Below are 23129 nucleotides of genomic sequence, written 5' to 3' on the forward strand. Positions count from 1 at the left end.
ACTGCTTCTCTGATGCTAGAAATATGTGGAAGCAAGGTTGATTGCTTGCACAGGGATTTTCTGGTCTGAAATTTTTTTCTAAGAATAAATAGCATCAACAACTTGCAATATTCTAATTCAATTCTTTTGACACAATAGTCTATGCCTTAATTTAGTGACAAATAAAAGAGCTTAAATTACATTGATTGATAAATGGTGCATAATATTACTTATATTTCTTTGTATCATGATCCAAGTACTACTATAATGCTATCTTAATTTTGTTCATAAGATGGCAGATTGGGGGCTTTTAACATGCCTCAGCCACTTGGAAATAGCAAGATAGTGCACAAAGATCAACTCTGCGAGCTTTAATTCCAGAAGGAAATCAGGAATCTACCAGAATCATGATGGACACCCCAGATCTCAGGAAGGAAGATGCTGGCAAACAGTCCCTGTGATGGTGTCTGGCAGATAAAAGGTAGTGAAGTCCCAGTACATGAGAGAGGAAGAGAGCATTCCTCTGTGACTCACCTTTCCACCTGGGAGTCGGGTAATCCACGAGGGGGGAGAACTCTTTGTTTCTCCCAAGCCCTGAAGGTAACTTGGGGAGAGGTATGGAGACATTATAAGGGAAAGACACTGGGAACAGCTGCAGACATTTTCCCAGACCCGGGACCAACAGCAGCACACCATTTTTAATCTGTGCACATCCACTGTCAGCCATTATTTTGTGTGACCCAGAAGAGTGACTGCACAGGCATTTTAGTTTCAAGCCAGAGATTAGAGTGCCTGCTCTGGAGCAGGGTAGGGGCCTCCACAGCCAGAACTGTGGAAAGTGCCTCAGCAGTAGATGGTGGAATTGTGCTCTCTGCCGTCACAAGCCTGGAGCAGGAGAAAAGCTGCTAAAGCTGCAGTTTCTCCTGGGTGGTGGACTTGCAGCCAGATCCAGCTTGGCGAATTAAAACTAGTCTGTGTATGCCATTGCTAGGTGCGCGAAGCTGCTCCCCTTAAATTGTGTTTAAGCAGGGCCCTCTCTGCTCCACCCCCAGACAGAAATCCAGGCATTTGGAGCACCTACTTTTCTGAACCAGCAGCCTAAGTTGCCTCACCATTTCTAACATAGATCATGGTACAGAAGGACTGTCTCCACTTCACACACTGGAAGAACTCCAGATATTTGGAGCATCTGCTTGCCTGGACCAGCAACCCAAGTCACACCACCTTTCCTGTGCAGAGATTGTGGTGCAGGAAGACACTTTCTGCTCTACTCCCAGGCAGATCTCCAGGCATTCAGAAAACCCATTCATCTGGTTCAGCCACTTGAGCTGCCCCACCCTTCCTGGACCCAGATCTTAGTGCAACACGGCCTTCTCTGCTCTATGCCCAGGAAGATTCTCAGGCATTTGAAGCACTTACTCACCGGAACAGCAGAATGAGCAGTCCCACCTTTCCTGTGCAGAGATCCAGGTGCAGGAGGCCCTCTCTGCCATAAGCCCAGTCATATCACCAGGCATTCAGAGCACCTGCTTGCCTCGTTCAGCAGCCTGAGTTGCCATCCATCTCCTGTGCAGAAATGTTGGTGCAGGGGGCCCCTCCCTGCTCCATGTCCAGGCAGATCTCCAGGCATTTGGAGGACCCACTCTCCTGGAAGGGTTTTAGGCTGTCCCCCATCCTCATGCAGACAATTGGGCCAGGGAGTTTTCCCAGCTCCATGACTAAGCACAGCTCTGGGCACTTAGTGGCCACCCAATGGATTATTGGAGCTGGTGCTCATGTCTGCCACTGGGGGACCTGTAGGCGGATCTGGCCTGTTTGACCCTGCCTATCTTTGCCCCAGCACCTGCTTCCTGGGTTGAGGGAAGGGGAGCGGGCAAGCAGGGAGATAAGACCACTATGCAGTCTACAGAGTAGCCCATTGCCTAGGCAGCAAAGAACTGCTTCCAGTAAACAAAGATCAAGAATATAACCAGCCATGTTGGCCGCAGCTGGTTCTTACCTGTAAGTTTCATCTATTGATTTGTAGGCTGAACTACACTGCCTAATACAAAATTTGGTGTCAGATGTGCATGAAGACATGAAATCAAAGCCAGAAAGCCCTGCCCAGCATTATCCAGGGTGACAACCCCTAAGGAGGGGAGTGGATAAGGGAAAAGGAAAGAAAAAAGAAAATCAATAAAATTATTGGGAAAAAAAGAAAAAGAAAAAGAACCTACCAGAAAGAAAATAAATACAAAAACTAGAAGTGCTAGTGTTTCCGAATGAGAATGAACCAGCACAAGAATTGTCACCATTAAAAACCTGAGTGTAGTGACATCACCAAAGGATGGCCCTAGCTCTCCAGTAATGGTCTCTAACCAAAATGAAAAATCAGAAATGAAAGATGAAAAATTCAATGAATGGATTTCAAGGAAGCTCAATGAATTCCAACAGAAGTTTGAAAACCAACACACAGAAAGTTTTAAAGCAATCTAGGAAATGAAGGAAGAGATACACATCCTAAGAAGAAAACAGTCAGAACTTCTGGAATTTAAAACAAACAAACAACAACAACAACAACAACAATTTATTTAAGTAACTTCAAAATAAAATTGAAAGTTTTATCAATAGACTAAACCAAGCAAAAGAAAGAATTTCAGAGCTTGAGGCCCTCCGTCTCAAACCAGTCAGACAAAAATAAAGAAAACATAATTTAAAAAAATGAACAAGTCTTTGAGAAATATGGGACTACATATGCCACCAAACCTATAAGTTATTCACATTTGTGAGAGAGAACCTAGAAAACTATTTGAGGGAATAATTCAAGAAAACGTATCTAATCTTGCTAGAGACTTAAGTATCCAGATAAAAGAAATCCAGAGAACACCTGCAAGATACTATACAAAATGAGCATCACCAAAGCATATAGTCACCAGACTGTCTAAGGCCACTGCTAAAGAAAAAATCTTAACCCTTTCCCATTTGCCCAAAGAGTGCTCGCCGGCAGCACTTGGAACTGCAGCATTTGCCCCTAGATAACTTTGCCACAAAATATCTTGCTTTTATGATTATTTTTGCATCACTCTAGTATATCAACTTCAGAAACAAAATACTTCATTCTATTTATAACATTCTAGTTTTAGTAGTGGTATTTACATTTACAAAATACAGTAATTCTCAACTGCTGAAAATGTCAAATGCTAGAAAATGTAGCATTTCTACACATGATGTTAACATCGTTCTTGAACAGTTCTTGGACAAAGATTTATTTGATGGGTTTTCTGAAATAGGCGATTCTGATGATTCAGTCAATTCTGACGTTAGTTCTGTTTAGAAATAAAGTGTTCTCCAAGAACAGTTTTTATATTCTATGTTCACATTTAAAATCAGTCAGATTTGCTTCAGCCTCAGAGTCTGTTTATATAAAATTAAAAGAGTGCTGGCAGCGAGCTGCACTTTTTTTCTAAACGGGAAAAGGGTTAAAGGCAGCTGGAGAAAAAGGTCAAATAACATACAAAGGGAACCCCATGAAGCTTATAATGAATTTCTCAGCAGAAATCGTATATGCCAGGAGAGATTGGGGGCCTATTTTCAGCATTCTTAATGAACAAATATTTCAACCAAGAATTTCAAGATAACACAGAGAATAAAAATGAGGCCCAATTATCTGTTGCCTATAAGAGACACATTTCATCTATAAAGATACCTATAGACTGAAAACAATGGGATGAAAAAGGATAGCCTATACTAAGGGAGACCAAAAAAGAGCAGGAGTAGCTATATTTATATCAGACAAAACACATTTCATAAAAAAACTGTAAGAAACAAAGAAGGTCATTATACAATTATGAATCGGTGAACTCAGCAAGAGGATGTGACAATTGTAAATACATACGCACTCAAAAACGGAGCACTAAGACATATGAAAGAAATATTATTGGAGATAAAGAAAGAGCTAAATCTCAATACAATAAAAGCTGGAGACTTCAACACCCCACTTTCAGTATTGGACAGATCATGTAGACAGAAAATCAACCAAAAAAATGGAAATTAACTTGTATAATAAATAATAAATATTTCAAGAACATTTCATCCAATGGCTGCAGAATACATATTTTTCTAGTGAGCACATGGCTCATTTTCCAGAATAGATCATATGTTAGGTGGCAAAAGAAGTGTTAAAGCATTCAGAACCTTGAAATAATATCAAGAAACTTCTCTGACCACAATGGAACAAAACTAGAAATTAAAAACACAAAGAATTTTGAAAACTATACAAGTATATGGAAATTAAACAATATGCTCTTGAATGACCAGTGGGTCAATAAAGAAATTAGGAAGAAAACTGATAACTTTTTTGAAATAAATCATAATGGAAACATAGCATACCAAAACCAATAGGATACAGAGAAAGCAGTACTAACAGGGAAATTTAGGGCTATACGTGTCTACAACAAAAAAGAAGGAAAAACTTCTACTAAAAAACCTAACAATGCATCATCTTGAAGAATGAGAAAATCAAATCTCAAATTAGTAGAGTAAACGAATTAATTGAACATCAGAGCACCAAAAAAATGAAATTGAAGTGAAGAAAACAATGCAAAATACCAACAAAATGAACTGAGTTTTTTTGAAAAGGTAAAGGATATTGACAAACCTTTACTCATACTATGAAAAAACGAGAGGATCCAAATAAACAAAATCAGAGATGAAAAAGGAGACATTACTTCTTATACCACAGAAATTCAAAAGACCATTAGTGGGTACTATGAGCAACTATATACCAATAAATTGGAAAATCTAGAGGAAATGAATAACTTCCTAGACACATAATACATACCAATATGGAATCATAAAGGAATTCAAAACCTGAACATGCCAATAAGCAACAAGATTAAAGCCATAATAAGAAGTCTCCCAGTAAAGAAAAGTCCAGGACCCAATGGCTTCACTGCTGAATTCTACCTTTTAAGGAACTCATACTAATCCTACTTTAAGTATTCCAAAAAATAAAGGAGAAGGGAATGCTTCCAAAGTCATTTTCTGAGGTCAATATTATCCTGATCCAAAAGTAGACAAAGACACATCAAGAAAGTAATAAACAGGCTAATATCTCTGATTAATACTGTTGCAAAAATCCTCAACAAAATAATACAAACTACATTCTTCAATACAGTGAAAAGATCATTCATTGTGACCAAGTTGGACTTATTCCAGGGATGCAAGGATAACTCAATATATGCAAATCAATGTGATACATTATATCAACAAAATGAAGCATTAAAAACCATACAATTATTTTAACTATGCTGAAAAAGCATTTGATAAATGTCAGCATCCCTTAATGATAATAACCCTGAAAATACTGGATTCAGAAGGAACATACCTCAACATAATAAAGGGCATATATGACAGACTCACAGCTAGTATTATACTGAATGAGGAAAAACTGAAAGCCTTTTCTCTAAGATCTGGAGCAAGACAAAGGGTCTACTTCACCACTGTTATCAACCTAGGACTAGAGTTCCTAGCTTGGGTAATCAGTCAAGAGATAGACATAAAGGGCATCCAAATCGGAAAGGAAGAAGTCAAGTTATTCTTGTTTGCAGTTGATAATGCTTTTATATTTGTAAAAACCTAAATACTCCACCAAAAGACTCTCAGAACTGATAAATAATTTCAATAAAGTTGCAGGATACAAAATCAATGTACAAAAATTAGTAGAATTTCTGTATGCAAACAGTAAATGCTCTGAAAAATAAAAAGTAATCTATTTGCAATGATCACAAATAAAATCTATGAACTTATGTAGCCAAATAATTGAAAGATCTCTACAATGAAAATTATAAAACTGAATAGAGAATTTGAAGAGGACACTCAAAAAAAAAAAAAAAAAGGAAAGATATTCCATGTTCATGAGTTGGAAGAATCAATATTTTTAAAATTTCCATACTGCCCGAAGCAATCTACAGACTCAATATAATTTCTATCGAAATACCAATAACATTCTTCACAGAAATAGAAAAAAACAAGCTAAAACTTATATGAAACCACAAAAGACCCAGAATAGCCAAAGCTATTCTGGACAAAAAGAAGAAAACTCAAGGAATCATTTTTCCTGACTTCAAATTAAACTGCAGTGCTATAGTAACCAAGAGCGTACGATACTGGCATAAACACATGCACACACACCAGTAGAACATAATAGAGAACACAAAGACAAATCCACAAGTGTACAGTAAACTCATTTTCGACATACGTTGGGGAAAGCATAATCTCTTCATTAAATGGTTCTGAGAAAACTGGATATCTATATAAAGAAGAGTAAAACTAGATCCTTGTTTCTTGCCATATACAAAAATAAATTCAAAATGGATTAAAGACTGAAATAATAATACCTCAAACTATGAAACTACCACAAAACAATATTAAGGCTGCTCTCTAGCTCATTAATCTGAGCAGAGATTTCTTGAGTAATACCTTACAAGCAAAGAAGACCAAAGCAAAATTGGTCAAATGGGATTATATCAATTTAAAAGCTTCTAAACTGCAAAGGAAACAATTGAGAAAGTGAAGAGACAACTCACAGAATGGGAAAAAAATTGCAATCTACCCATCTGACAAGGGATTAATAATCAGAATATATAAGCAGCTCAAACAACTCCATTAGAAAAAATATAAAAATACAATTTAAAAAATGGGCACAATATTTGAATAGACATTTCTCAAAAAATATACAAATTGCAAACTGGCATATAAAAAGGTGCTTATTGATTATCAGAGAAATGCAAATAAAAACTACAATGAGATATCCTCTCATTTCAGTTCAAAGGTCTTTTATCCAAAAGACAGGCAATAATAAATGCTGGAGGGAATGTAGAGAGGAAAGGAAATACCCACACACTTTTGGGGAAAATGTAAATTAGTACAAACACTGTGGAGAACATTTTGGAAGTTCCTCAAGAAACTAAAAATAGAGCCACCATATGATCTAGCAATCCCACTGCTAGGAATATTCCCAAAAGAAAAGTATCTGGATATGGAAGTGATGTCTGCACTTCCATGTTTATTGCAGCACTATTCACAACAACCAAGATTTGGAAGCAATTTAAGTGTTGAATAACTTAGGTTATCTAATAGAAAAAGAAAAGGTGGTACATGTATACAATGGAGTACTATTCAGCCATACAAAAGAATGTCATCTTGTTACTTGCAACATGGATGGAACTGGAGATCCTATGTTAAGTGAAATAAGCAGGTGTAGAAAGGCAAACTTCATATGTTCTCACTTATTTGTGGGAGCTAAAATTAAAACATTTGAACTAATGGAGATAGACAATAGAAGAATGGCTACCAGAGGTGGTTACCGGAGGCTGGGGAGGGTGCCAGAATGGGTGAGTAGAAGTTGGATGGCTATGGGGCACAATAAAGTAGTTAGAAAGAATGAACACAACCTAGTCTCTGATAGTATAACAGGGTGACTATAGTCAACAATAAATTATTTATTTTTAAATACATAAAAGAGTATAATTGAATTGCTTTTACCTTAAATGATAAATTCCTTAGGGGTAGATACCACATTTACCATGATGTGATTGTTAGACATTGCATGCCTGTATCAAATACATATATACACCTGTGTACCCACAAAAATATATTTTTTAAAATGTCAAGAAATAATGGATGCTGGTGAGGCTGTAGAGAAAAGGATATGTTATGCACTGTTGGTGGGAATGTAAATTAGCTCAACCACTATCAAAAGCAGTTTAAAGATTTCTCATATAACTTAGAACTACCATTCAATCTAACAATCCCATTACTGGGTATATATCCAAAAGAAAATAAATCATTCTACCAGAAGACACTTGCACTCACATGTTCATTGCAGCACAATTCACAATAGAAAAGAATAAATTTAGGTATCCATCAGTGGTGGATTTGATATAGAACATGTGGTACATATACACCATGAAATACTACCCAACCATAAGAAAGAATGAAATCATGTACTTTGTAGCAATATGAATGCAGTTGGAGACCATTATCGGATAACTAAGCGAATTAATGCAGGGACAGAAAACCGAATACTGCTTGTTCTCATGTATAAGTGTAAACTAAACATTGCGTACTCGGGGACATAAAAATGGCAACAATAGAAACTAGAAAGTAAGAGATGGGGGAGGTTGGCAGGCAGGGAAAATGTTGAAAAACTGTTAAATACTATGCTCACTACCTAGGTAATGGAGCCATTTTTACCCCAAACTTCAGCATCATGCAATATACCTGGTAACAAACCTATACATGTACCCTCTGAATCTAAAAGTTGAAAAATATTAAAAATAAAAAATATTATTTAGATTTAAAAAGAAAGAAAAATAAAGCAATCTTAGATACTTGAGGGATATATTAAAATAATTAGTTTTTTTTATCTAAAAGACATATAGATGTTATATATATCTAAATATAGCAACATGTCTAATTTATCTTATAATAGTTACTTAAATTTCAGGATTCAGTGCCAAAGTGATAACTATGATATCTAATTTTAAAAATTACGTTCACATTTTCAAGGTACTATTGACAGGGCTTACGGAACCGTTCTACAGAAAAACGCTGTCTGGAGACAAATCAGAGTGTTAGTACTTATTACTGTATAATTTTGGGCAAGTTACCTAAACCCTCAGTTTATTCATCTTTAAAATGGAGATATTCCATAGGGTAACTCTGAGTTAAGCTATGTAAATTAAATACTTAGAATATATACTAACACAAAGTAAGCCTTTTAGAGTTGTTTTTTTTATTCGTTGTGAGAAAGCACCCGTATCATATATCATTCCCTCATTCTCACAAACTCCTTGAGTAAGCATAACACACATTCACAAACGCACACACACACACACGCACACATACATACAACCACACACACAACCACATAATTGAAGAAATAATAAGAAAATGCATGGTAATATGCATTTTAATATACTCATAACTCATATAATAATATTTTATTATAATAACCAATCACACAATTTTGCTACTCATGATGTTAGGTGATTAATATAAACTTGCTTTAGATAAACTTTAACACATCTTGATCAACTTTCAATATATTCAATATGTTCAATAACTAATTTCCTAGTTATCCTCATTTCAAACCTAAAATATATCTTATTTCAAAATACACAATAATATTTAATTATTAACAAGTACAAGAAGAGGTAAAGTTATGTCTTACACTAAATAGATACTTAAATGACTACTTGATGTATATGGATTTGAGAAAAAAGAACATTATCAATTAGCTACCTTTAATTATATGAAACTTTTTTCTGAAGGGAATAAAATAATGGTATTCAGTTGAAAAGTTACTCTTCATCTTATTTAAATCATTCTGTACCTCTAAATGAACATCACATGTGCACTTCTAATTATAGTGCAATGTTTGTGTTCACTCTACATGGAAATTCAATAAGAGAGGTTATTTAAGCATCTGCAACTGCTACCCAAATCTCATATTTGTAAATTAGTCTTAGATTCATGTATTTTAATGATTTGTTTACAGTTTGTAACTTAAAATATTTATATATTATAAATGATGGCATTGCACTAAAGTGTAATGTATTCTATCTCCTTGCCTTTATTACATTTAAAAAATAAATTATGAAATAAACATTTACAAGTTTAGCATCATCAAAAACCCAAACTTTGAGACAATTAAGCAACCGCAAAATCAAAACTACAGTCAAATATCCAGATAGATTATGTATAAAATGCTAAATATTCAAATACAAACATTGGTGAGCTATTAACTTTTTAATTTTTCACTTTTAGATCAAAATATGTACTTTCTCAATGGTCTAGATTGTATTTTTTAATATCAAATCATGCATGGCTTATGATTTTCAAAACTTTTTATAACATTTTTCTACCAGAAATTATTGGGCAAAGATAAAATATGTTTCAAATTTTAACTATGCATTTTCTTCTTATTTACATATGCACCAGAAGATAGTTTTTCGGTAAATCAGTATAGAGTTTCTCAGGGATCATATCATGCCTATAATCCCAGCACTTTGGGAGGGTGAGATGGGAGGATCACCAGAGGTGGACAGTTCAGACCAGCCTGGCCAGTATGGTGAAACCCCATCCCTAGTAAAAATACAAAAAACTAGCCAGATGTGGTGGTGGGCGTCTGTAATCCCAGCCACTTGTGAGGCTGGGGCAGAAGAAACACTTGAACCCGGGAGGCAGAGATGCAGTGAGCTGAGATCGTGCCATTGCTCTCCAGCCTGGGCAACAAGAGCTCAAATCTGTCTCAAAAATAATAATAATAATAATAATAATAATAATTTTAAAGCTAAATATAATTCTGGTCTAATCATCCAATGCAAGTAGTACACACGTGTTTATTTTATATATTATAATAAAGAGTAATTAAGACTAGTAAATAGTAACCACTTTTATTTGAACATAAAATATACACTGAATATTACTAAATCTCTTGTTTATTTAATTCTTATAAGTTGAAGTATTTGCTCTGCACATGTTCTGGTCCAGGGTTTTTGCATTCTTTTAAGACAAGGATATATATATAAAAATATTTGTCCAAACACAATTAACCTCATTTTATCTTCACTATAACATATACTTCATTAGTTTTTTTGTCTTTAAGTGAGATAACTTACAACACTCAGAAAAATTATATCACGTCTTCAAGATTGAGCTGCAAATACATGTCATCGTCAAAATTTAAATGCAGGTTTTTAATGCTAGTCCAGTTCTCTTCTAGTACCCAGGAGATGACCCCTAGTAAAGGGGAATGCATTTACTGATTGTTCCAAAAGTGGAAACTGATTTTTGGTCCCATGGAAACATTTATTTTAATCATATGTTGATAGAAATCTTCCAGAAGACTACTCTCTCTTTGTAAAAAGAGGTCACTACAGGGAATTGACTCTTATCTTGATGACTCCCAGCCTTCATTGTGAACATCCATTTTCACAGCCTGTGGTGATGCAGTGCCTGTCAAGCTGTCAGCTGTCATGTCTGTGATCATCCTGCTTGCCTCTAACAGCCTTCTGCTCTGATTCCTCTCAATCACTCAGGGTCAGGGAACCAGATGACCAAGGCTTTTAAAGATTGTATGTAAAGATTCTCTGTTTTCTCAACTGTAAAATGAGGTTGCTATACCAGACCAGTGGTTGCATATTTGAAGCACTGTGCTCACACACCATTCTAGGATATAATTGGTCTGAAATGGAGCTTTGCCACTGATCTTTTTTTAAATGATCCTGAAGTGTTTTGCTTTTTATTTTCATTGATACAAAATAGATGTACATATTTTGGGGATGCATGTAATGTTTTTATATATTCATATAATATGTCATAATGAGATGGAAATAATGGAAATATCCATCACCTTAACCATGTATCTTTTGTGTATACTGGGAAAATTTGAATTATTTGAATCTAGCTAATGTGAAATATACAATAGACTATTTTAAAATATTGTCACCTGAACCAATCTATCAAACTAGGTCTTAGTTCTTCTATCTAACTTTATTTTCTACTCAATCACAAAGATGAAAAAAGCAAGAAAATAACATTCATTTTATTGAAGTTTATAGATAAATATGAAAAAATTAACAACTGAACAGACAGTTGTAACCCATATGATAGAGACATAAGTAAATTCATTCTTACAGCAGCACAGATAGGGGCAACAAAACCAACCAGTGGGTGAAGGTGATTTGATTTCTAGAGGAAGCGAGGATTGAATTTTGTCTTGAAAACTCCTCTAGGTGAAAGAGGAAAGAATATCAATCAAGAGAAAATATATGCAAAGTTAAAAAGATGTAACAATGTAGGATATTTAGGGAAATTTTCACTATGCAGTTCAATATGAGTGTCCTGTAGAGAACATGGTGGAAAGCTTAATTTTACATAATTAGCTTCGAGCAAATTCATGGGGGAGCCTTTATTTCCTACCAAGGATTTTACATTTTTTCTCCAAAGGCAATAGGTAGGAATTAAATAATCTGAATGAGCAAAACAAAACATACACATAATCTACATTCCACACTCAGGATAGAAACATTAGAACATAATTGTCCTTTAGCAGTACAGATATTTGTGGATTTTAAGGAGATACTGATGCTATATCTTGTTTGGAGATGAGCAGTCAGTTGAGAAGTCACTGCAATAATTAAGAGTAATCAGTAATTAGCTATCTTTTTAGGTAACCTGTGTAGATGAGTTTATCATTCACAAACCCTAATGCGTGGAGTTAGGAGGATTAAAAAAGTAACTATCATTTTTACTTGTCAGTGCTATGGTAACCAGGAGACAGTTAACTGAGCATACTCCCTATGTACATAAGAAAGATCTGAGCCCAGAAGAGAACAAGGCAGAGCATATAAGTATAGTGAAACAAGTTTATAAGATATTTAAAACTAGGATTCATAAAATGATGATAGAAACTGAGATTCAAGAACAGAACTCTCAGAAACAAATATTTAAGAGGTAGATGGAAAAACAGCCATCAGCTTTTTAAATATTTCTAGACATCCTCCTATTGAAGGACCTGTGTAGTCAGGAGTGTACAATGTGATAGAACTGTGAAGGGACTGTTCACATTTAAGTGGCGGAGGTTAGAAGCCAGATTGCAGAGTGTTGAGATGTGAGGAGGTATTTTTCTTCTTTAAAAAAAAAAAATCCCTACATGCACCTAGTTGCAAGTTTTTTAAGCAATACTTAATTACCTAATTAATTATTTTAGAAACCATGTGGGAAATCATAAAGACCTTCCAAATTAAGTGAAATGTTACCTTATTTCATATGAATTAACTCCATCCCTCCTCAGTTACAGAAATTTAAACCATATTTCATGTTCTTTCACCAATCTCCTGATGGTTATTGGACTGCAAATTCCCAAATTAGGAGTTAGTACTAACTTCATCTTTCACTTTGCTAACATTTCAACCAGTGGCTATAGAGCTATGTACACAATGGCTATTCAAAAATGTGCTTGCTAGATTTACTCTTCTGCTTAGTTAAGCAATCAAGGAATGAAGTCACATCTTAATTTCATATCATTCAGAATCACTATTTTAAACATCATTGATAATGTAAGCATTTGGAAACAGAAACTTTTAAAACATCAATATTTTTCTTTACAGAGAATTTACTGAGGAATGTTGAAGGTTAATACAAATCTCAGTATTCAAAGGGAATAGAAAAATAAATATTATTTAATTAATTATTCTTAAATAATAAATCTTCTATAAATATACCATGGTAAAACAAGTTAATAGGTTTCACATAAAATCCATTTGAGACTAAATAGCTGAGATAAATGTTGGTCAAATGTAAAAATACAAAATAGAATAGGTGCAATATAAATACAGTTATTAATTTAGCCATGTTAACTTTCAATTAACCTTTCTTCATACTTCAGAAAGCAAACGACTCAAACTGTTAAACGAAAGATCATTGTTCTTCTTTTTCCTAACCTCTAAAGATAGTCGTTCTCTAGTGTTCAGCTCTTGGATCTATTTCTTCTATCTTTACACTCGCTTCCTAGAAAATAACGTCCAGTCCCATGGCTTTAAACACCAAATGTATGTTGATGAGTCTCAAATTTATATTGCCAGTTTTGAACGCACCCTGATTTCCAGATTTGCTGATATGACCGCCAACTTCATTTCTTTATTTGGATATCTCTGATGAGAATCTCTAATATCCAAAGCTGAACCCCTAATTTTCACCCCTCAACGAAGTGGGGAGCAAAGCAAAACAATAAAAAAGCTGTTCCTCCATTTTGTTTAGCCATTTCAGTCAATGGCCCCACTATCCTACGTGAGCCTAAGACTCATCCTTTATTCCTCAGCTTACCTTATTCCTCCCCTACTTGTGATGGCTCAGTAGGCCTTTTGATTTATCATTTCTACCTTCATTGCCTATTTTGGTTGCACTATTCATAACGTACCTACTGTAAGAACTTCCAGACCACTCTGTTTCCTCTTTTGTTTCTCTTAAAGTTTTTCTTAACACACTAACCGTCAAGATCTTCTTTAAGATACAGACCAGATCACAGATCATGTCTTCTTGTTCAAAATCCCATAGTGGTTTTCTGTCACACTTAGCATCAAAGGCAAACTCTTAACTATGACCTACAGTGTACTATTTTATGGCCTTTTCATAGTTCTTGAAATATGACAAGATTGTTGTTTCTTTAGGGACTGTAATACTTTGAATGTTTGTGCACCCCAAAATTTATATGTTAAAATCCTATCCCCCAAGATGATAATGTTAGGAGGTGGGGCCATTGGGAGGTGATTAAGTCATGAGCAGAGCCTTCAGGAATGTGATTAGTACCCTTATAAAAGAGATCTCAGAGAGCTATCTAGCCCCTTCTACTATGTTAGGACACAGCAAAAAGCCACTTTTCTGGTATATAAACCAAGAAGTGGAACCTCTGAAGATGTCAGATTAGCTGGAATCTTCATCTTGATCTTCCCAGCCTCCACAACTGTAAGGAATACATTTCTGCTGTTTATAAGCTACTGGTTTAGAGTATTTCGTTATCGTAGCCAGAAAGGTCCAAGACTAGTTTGGATCTGCCATATAAAGACAAGTCAGTACCTGTTCTCTAGGACGGTCTTTGGCAATTAATGTTTCCTTGCCTTAGAGTATCCTCACCTCATTCACAGCCTTTATAAAATGTCACTGATCACACAGGTCTTCCCTCTTGCTACCTCTTTCTATCCCCTTTTTTGGTTGTGTAATTTCCTTGTGTATGTTTATTTCTCCTCCTAAAACATAGTCTCCAATAAGCAGAGAATTTGGCCAAATCTCCACTATGTTAAATATTATTTGACACACAGTAGATGATCTATTCATATTATGAGATGAATGAACTCATAATTTTAAATGCACGTAGACACTGTATTTGAAGATTGCTAATCTACTTTTAGGAACATCTAGGTGGTTGAATTATAGTATGTAAACTAACTGAAAATTTTACAATTTATTGTTTTTTCATTCACAGGTTATCTCATAAGATTATCATAATCTAGGCAGATTTAAGTATCCTCACTTTACAAATGAGGAGAATGGGGCTAAGACAAAAAAAACAAAAAATGACTTTTCCCAGGTCCCACATGTACTGAATTGTTAGAGTCTGAGGGGGGGAATCCTAGATCTGATGGACTTCTTCCTACATAGCTAAACTTCAGGACTAATAGGTAGTTGTTTTGTTTAACATAGTCTAAAAGATACATAGAGCATACATTCTGGCCATAGGGTTACATAGTTTCACAGACATGACTGCATTTTAAAAAAGTAAATTCTTCAAATAAATTATCTTCTAAGTAAACAAGGGCTTAGACATAAAATAGCAATTAACCTATCTAATCTTCCTGGTGTGGAAGAAATTGCATTTTTTGTTACAGTGCTCCTAAGGTAAATCCATAACAATGCACTTGAGCCAAAATAAGATTGATATTACTGAATGTGATAGGAAAATCATTATATATAATTTATAAATTTTAGGCTTCTATATTGTGGTTCTTCTCATTTCTTTTTTCTATAGTTGTGAATTTAGAGTTGTTTGAATCCAATAATCAGGAAGAAACAAAAGAAAACAATCTTATTTATTATAAACGTGCAAGCATTTTTTTCTGTTATGTGATACATCATGCTCATGGGACTATTGTGCATTCTGTTTCCAAGATGATGGTAATTTATTTCAAAGCCTCCTTAGCATACTTATTTAAATAAAAATTATGAGAAAGGATCTCTTACTCATGGAAAATAAAATATATATTACTTAGTAATTTCTGTTATATATGTGATTCTTTCTATGTACAGATACTATATTTATTATCCATGTAATCCTCTAGCATCATATATTTAAGAATTTAGATTTTGTTATGAATTCAATAGAAATAGCCTCTGAAGTAACCCTGTTAGGACTAACCAATTTGTCGATGAGGTGATTTTTAAAAATACACACTATATATAAGAAATTATAAAACCTTATTTAAAGGAGGCTGGTCTCTTATGACAATTACCGTATAGGCTATGACATTTGCAATCATGGTGGACTACGAGATTTTCCCTCTTCATGGTATATTTGTATTGAAAGCTGACCTACATTGTGCCTTCACAACTCAATTAATCTGATTTTCTTTTAATTATAAATGATGGTTAAAGATAATGTCAATAAATTTCACCCACTCACTCACTCACTTATTCATCAAGCAGTTTTATAGTTATTGAGTACTATGCTAGTTGCTCAGAACAAAAAAAAAAAGAATAGGAAATTTTCAATCTTCTAAAGAAATCTATGTCCTAATGACACAAGCAAACAAATTAGCAATTATCATGTAGTTTTCCATACACCTAAGAGCTACTGGTGTTGGAGTTATATTCCAGTTCATTTTTATTTGAATTTTTATTATAAATTAATACATTGCAGTTCTGATATATATAGAAAATGTTTACAAGGTTAACATAAGCTCAAACAAGAAATATTTATTCCGCATTAGATTGAAAGTACAAGCCAATTTCTGAGCTTTCAAAGAGATTTCTAGAACCTGGAAAGTAGAAATTTACTGAAAAAAAATGACTTGAAACCCAGGCAGCTTTCTCTGCTAACACTGGTATTCCAATTCACCTTCTCCTAGTGCACAATTAGCCTATAAAGACAATATAGCTTTGAAAGACAGCATTTGAAAGACAAACATTTAGTAAATATATTTTATGACAAAGTAAGCTCCAGTTAAAAACTTTGATTTGGACTCACTCTTCTCTCTAATTACAATTTTAGGAGATATAAAGAATGATGTGCTTGTCTGAACACCACTATCACCACCTCCTGTATTTAAAACATTGTTTTTATCTATTTCCCTTTATTATGTAGGTATGTCAACTTAGACTGTTCCAGTTTTCTCCTGAAACTTCGTAAAGTGACAAATAGTTCACTGGATTGAAATAACAATACAAAGCTCAATCAACTGGGGCCCTGAGCATGATGTCTTTGGATAAGAAGCCTGACTCTGGCACTGCTAGCTTTGTGACTTAGGATAAACATATGATATCCCCGTGCCTCAGTTTCTCTATGAAATTGACATAATATACCTCATAGAGTGGTTATAAGTATTACATGACTAAGAATATGAAGCAACGGAACTCTGTTTGGCACAAAAGAAAGATTCAGTAAAAAGGAAATTTATTTAACTATCTATCATATATCTGTCTACCTATCTATAATCTATCTTTTTATCTATCATCTATTTACTTTCTTTTTCTAAATCATAAAACAGATTCCAAGAAATAAGTCAAAAATTCTGAACTTTACATAGTTAATGAGCATCCTCATATCTTCGTCTCTGGGTTTGCTTAGTTTAAATTTTATTGTCTATCCTTTCAACTACTTCTTCCCACCTGACCTAAAATACTGCCCTGCCATTCGACAAACACTTGATAAATCCAAACTAAATTATATTTGGAATGAATGAGTCTGGAAAAAAAATCACTATTATGAAAAAAACACAAAACAATCCTCACCATGACTCCCCACTATGCTAATTTGTCTCATGTTAAAAACAGACATAGAGCGAACCCACAGCCCTGATAAAATCTTCCTGTCATATTTCTTTAGCTAAGTCATTCTCCCAATCCCTTGAAAATTTCTCTACATGTTTTTTCTCCTAAAACTTAAAATCATTTTCCTTTACTTCTCATGATAAATATTTGTGTCCTCAACAGATCACAAGAACACAGCACCAATAACCTCTGCATCTGCACTCATATGCTGCCTTCCTTCTTGTTGCAGCTGATGAGCTGTCTGCTGTCTTATCTAATTTCAACCTCCACTTGTGCCCTGTATTGGAAATCCTCTCCTTAGTAGTGAATGATCTTATGCAATGATTCCACTTTCTTTCTCATATGATCTGCTTTTTACTTTGAGTAGAACTATTTTTAAACAATTTCCCAATTTCCTTCTAGCTACACCCAATTATTTATTACCCTTTTCAGGAAATTACCCAACAATGCCTGGGCCAGGCTGGGTGGCTCATGCCTGTAACCCCAGCACTTTGGGAGGTCAAGATGGGCAGATCACTTGAGGTCAGATGCTCCTTCCCTTTGCTCCCCATCCCCTGACTGGCCCCGGCATGTGATTTTCCCCTCCCTGTGTCCAGGTGTCATCACTGTTCAACTCCACTTATGAGTGAACACATGTGGTGTTTGGTTTTCTGTTCCTGTGTTAGTTTGTTGAGAATGATGGTTTCTAGTTTCACCCATGTCCCTGCAAAAGACATAAACTCATTATTTTTTATGGCAGCATAGAATTCCATGGTGTATATGTGCCACATTGTCTTTATCCAGTCTACCGTTGATGGGCATTTGGGTTGGTTTCAAATCTTTGCTCTGGTAAATTGTGCTGCAATAAACATATGTGTGTAGGTGGCTTTATAGTAGAATGATTTATAATCCTTTGGGTATATACCCAGTAATGGGATTGCTAGGTCAAATGGTATTTATTTCACGTTCTAGATCCTTGAGGAATTGCCACACTGTCTTCCACAATGGTTGAACTAATTTACACTTCCACCAACAGTGTAAAAGCATTCATATTTCTCCACATCCTCTCCAGCATCTGTTGTTTCCTGACTTTTTAATGATCGCCATTCTAACTGGCATGAGATGGTATCCCATTGTGGTTCTGATTTGCATTTCTCAAATGACCAATGATGATCTTTTTTTTTTTTTTTTTCCCATATGTTTGGTTGGCCACATAAATGGCTTCTTTTGAGAAGTGTCTGTTCATATCATTCACCCACTTTTTGATGTTTTTTTTGTGTGTGTGTGAATTTGTTTAAGTTCCTTGTAGTTCTGGATATGAGCTCTTTGTTAGATGGATACATTGCAAAAATTTTCTTCCATTCTATATGTTACCTCTTCACCCTGATGATAGTATATTTTGCTGTGCAGAAGCTTTTTAGTTTAATAATATCCCATTTGTCAATTTCAGGTTTTGTTGCAATTGCTTTTGGTGTTTTAGTCCTGAAGTCTTTGCACATAGCTCTGTCCTGAATGGTATTGCCTAGGTTTTCTTCTAGGGATTTTATGGTTTTAGATCTTATGCTTAAGTCTTTAACCCATCTTTGGTTAATTTTTGTATGAGGCATAAAGAAGGGGTCCAGGTTCAGATTTCTGCATATGGCTAGCCAGTTTACCAAACATCATTTATTAAATAGGGAATCTTTCCCCATTTGTTGTTTTTGTCAGGTTTGTCAAAGTTCATATGGTTGTAGATGTGTGATATTATTTCTGGGGCCTCCATTCTGTTCCATTGGTCTATATATCTGTTTTGGTACCAACGCCATGCTATTTTGGTTACTGTAGCCTTGTAGTATAGTTTGAAGCCAGGTAGTGCCTCCAAATTTGTTCCTTTTGCTTAGGATTGCCTTGACTATACAGGCTCTTTTTTGTTTCCATATGAAATTTAAGGTGGTTGTGTCTAATTCTATGAAGAAAGTCGATGGTAGCTTGAGTTTTTAAATGACTTTGGGCAGCATGGCCATTTTCACAATAGTGATTCTTTCTCTCTATGAGCATGAAAGGTTTTTCCATCTGTTTGTGCTCTCTCTTACTTCCTTGAGCAGTGGTTTGTAGTTCTCCTTGAAGAGGTTCTTCACATCCCATGTAAGTTGTATTCCTAGGTAGTTTATTCTCTTTGAAGCATTTGTGGGAATGTGAGTTCACTCATGATTTGGCTCTCTGTTTTTCTATTATTATTGTATAGGAATGCTTGTGAATTTTACACATTGATTTTTGTATCCTGAGACTTTGCTGAAGTTGCTTATCAGCTTAAGGAGTTTTTGGGCTGAGACATTGGGGTTTTCTGCAAAGAGAGACAATTTAACTTCCTCTTTTCCTATTTGAATATCCTTTATTTATTTCTCTTGCCTGATTGCCGTGGTCAGAACTTCCAATACTATGTTGAATAGGAGGGGGGAGAGAGGGCATCCTTGTCTTGTGCCAGTTTTTAAAGAGAATGCTTCCAGCTTTTGCCCATTCAGTATGATATTGACTCTGGGTTTGTCATAAATAGCTCTTATTGTTTTGAGATATGGTCCATCAATACCTAGTATATTGAGTTTTTTGCATGAAGGGGTGTTGAATTTTGTCAAAGGCCTTTTCTGCATTTATTGAGATAATCATGTGTTTTTTGTCATTGATTCTGTTTACGTGATGGATTATGTTTATTGATTTTCATATGTTGAACCAACCTTGCATCCCAGGGATGAAGCCAACTTGATCATGGTGGATAAGCTTTGTGATGTGCTGTTGGATTTGGTTTGCCAGTATTTTGTTGACAATTTTCACATCTATCTTCATCAGAGATGTTGGCCTGAAGTTTTCTTTTTTTGTTGTGTCTCTGCCAGGTTTTAGTATCAGGATGAGACTGTCGTCATATAATGAGATAGGGAGGAGTCCCTCTTTTTCCATTGTTGGGAATACTTTTAGAAGGATGGTACCAGCTCCTCTTTGTACCTCTGGTAGATTTCGGCTGTGAATCCATCTAGTCCTGGGCCTTTTTTTTTCTTTTTTTTGGTTGGGAAGCTACTAACTACTGCCTCAATGTCAGAACTTGTTATTGGTCTATTCAGGGATTCAACTTCTTCCTGGTAGAGGGTGTAAGTGCCCAGGAATTTATCCATTTCTTCTAGATTTTATAGTTTATTTGGTAGAGGTGTTTACAGTATTCTTTGATGGTCTTTTGCATTTCTGTGGGATCAGTGGTGATATCCCCCTTTTCAGATTTTATTGTGTCTATTCGATTCTTCTCTCTTTTCTTCTTTATTAGTCTGGCTAGTGGTCTGTCTATTCTGTTAATCTTTTCAAAAACCCAGCTCCTGGATTCATTGATTTTTTGAAGGGTTTTTTGTGTCTCTATCTCCTTCAGTTCTGCTCTGATCTTAGTTATTTCTTGTCTTCTGATAGCTTTTGAATGTGTTACCACTTGCTTCTCTAGTTCTTTTAATTGTGATGTTAGGGTGTCAATTTTCTATCTGTCCCACTTTCTCATGTGGGCATTTAGTGCTATAAATTTCCCTGTTAACACTGCTTTAGCTGTGTCCCAGAGATTCTGGTATGTTGTGTCTTTGTTCTCATTGGTTTCAAACACCTTATTTATTTCTGCCTTAATTTTGTTATTTATGCAGTAGTCATTCAGGAGCAGGTTGTTCAGTTTCCATGTAGTTGTGCGGTTTTGAGTGAGTTTCTTAATTCTGAGTTCTCATTTGACTGCACTGTGGTCTGAGAGACTGTTATGATTTTTGTTCTTTCGCATTTGCTGAGGAGTGTTTTACTGAGAAGTGTATTCAGGAGAGTCTCCTGAATACAGCACACCAATGGGTCTTGACTCTTTATCCAATTTGCTGGTCTGTGTCTTTTAGTTGGGGCATTTAGCCCATTTACATTTAAGGTCAATATTGTTATGTGTGAATTTGATCCTGTCATTATGATGCTAGCTGCTTATTTTGCACATTAATTGATGTAGTTTCTTCATAGTGTTGATGGCCTTTACAATTTGGTATGTTTTATGTTTTTGCAGTGGCTGGTACCAGTTTTTCCATTCTGTATTTAGTGCTTCCTTCAGGAATTCTTGTAAGGCAGGCCTAGTGTTGACAAAAATCCCTCAACATTTGCTTTTCTGTAAAGGATTTTATTTCTCCTTCACTTATGAAGCTTAGTTTGGCTGTATATGAAATTCTGGGTTGAAAATTCTTCTCTTTAAGAATGTTGTATATTGGCCCCCACTCTCTTCTGGCTTTTAGGGTTTCTGCAGAGAGATCCACTGTTAGTCTACTGGGCTACACTTTGTGGGCAACCTGACCTTTCTCTCTGGCTGCCCTTAACATTTTTTCCTTCAGTTCAACCTTGGTGAATCTTACAATTATGTGTCTTGTGGTTATTCTTCTCGAGGGTATCTTAGTGGTGTTCTCTATATTTCCTGAATTTGAATGTAGGCCTGTCTTGCTAGGTTGGGGAAGTTTTCCTGGATAATACCCTGAAGTGTGTTTTCCAACTTGGTTCCATTCTTCCTGTCACTTTCAGGTACACCAATCAAACATAGGTTTGGTCTTTTCACATAGTTCCATATTTTTTGGTGGCTTTGTTAATTCGTTTTCATTTTTCCCTAATCTTGTCTTCTCACTTTATTTCATTAAGTTGATCTTCAATCTCTGATATCCTTTATTTTGCTTGATTGATTCAGCTATTGTGTGTATGCTTCAAGAAGTTCTTGTGCTGTGTTTTTCAGCTCCATCAGGTCATTTATGTTCTTCTCTCAACTAGTTATTCTAGTTAGCATTTCCTGTAACCTTTTGTCAAGGTCTTTAGCTTCCTTGCCCTGGGTTAGAACATGCTCCTTTAGCTCAGAGGAGTTTGTTATTACCCACCTTCTGAAGCCTACTCTGTCAATTCATCAAACTCATTCTCCATCCAATTTTGTTCCCTTGCTGGTGAAGAGTTGTTACCCTTTGGAGAAGAGGCATTCTTACTTTTGGAATTTTCAGCATTTTTGTACTGGTTTTTCCTCATCTATGTGTATTTATCTACCTTTGATATTTGAGGATGATGACCTTAGGATGGGATTTTTGCATGGGCGTCCTTTTTGTTGATGTTGATACTATTGCTTTCTGTTTGTTAGTTTTCCTTCTAACAGTCAGGCTTCTCTTCTGCAAGTCTGCTGGAGTTTGCTGGATGTCCGTTCCAGACCCTGTTTGCTTGGGTATCACCAACAGGGGCTGCAGAACAGCAAAGACTGCTGCCTGCTTCTTCCTCTGGTAGCTTTGTCCTGGAGGGGAAGATGTCAGCTGGAGCTCTCCTGTAGGAGGTGCCTGTCGATACCACCTGGGATGTGTCTCCCAGTCGGGAGGCACGGGGTCAGGGACCCACTTGAGGGGGCATTCTGTCCCATAGCAGAGCTTGAGCACTGTGCTGGGAGATCCACTGCTCTCTTCAGAGCTGGTAGGCAGGAATGTTTAAGTCCGCTGAATATTAGCCCACAACCACCCCTTCCCCCAGGTGCTCTGTTCCAGGGAGATGGGAGTTTTATCTACAAGCCCCTGATTGGGGCTGCTGTCTTTCTTTCA

The sequence above is a fragment of the Papio anubis genome, chromosome 9 (assembly GCF_008728515.1).
Source record: "Papio anubis isolate 15944 chromosome 9, Panubis1.0, whole genome shotgun sequence".
Classification (NCBI taxonomy): Eukaryota; Metazoa; Chordata; class Mammalia; order Primates; family Cercopithecidae; genus Papio; species Papio anubis.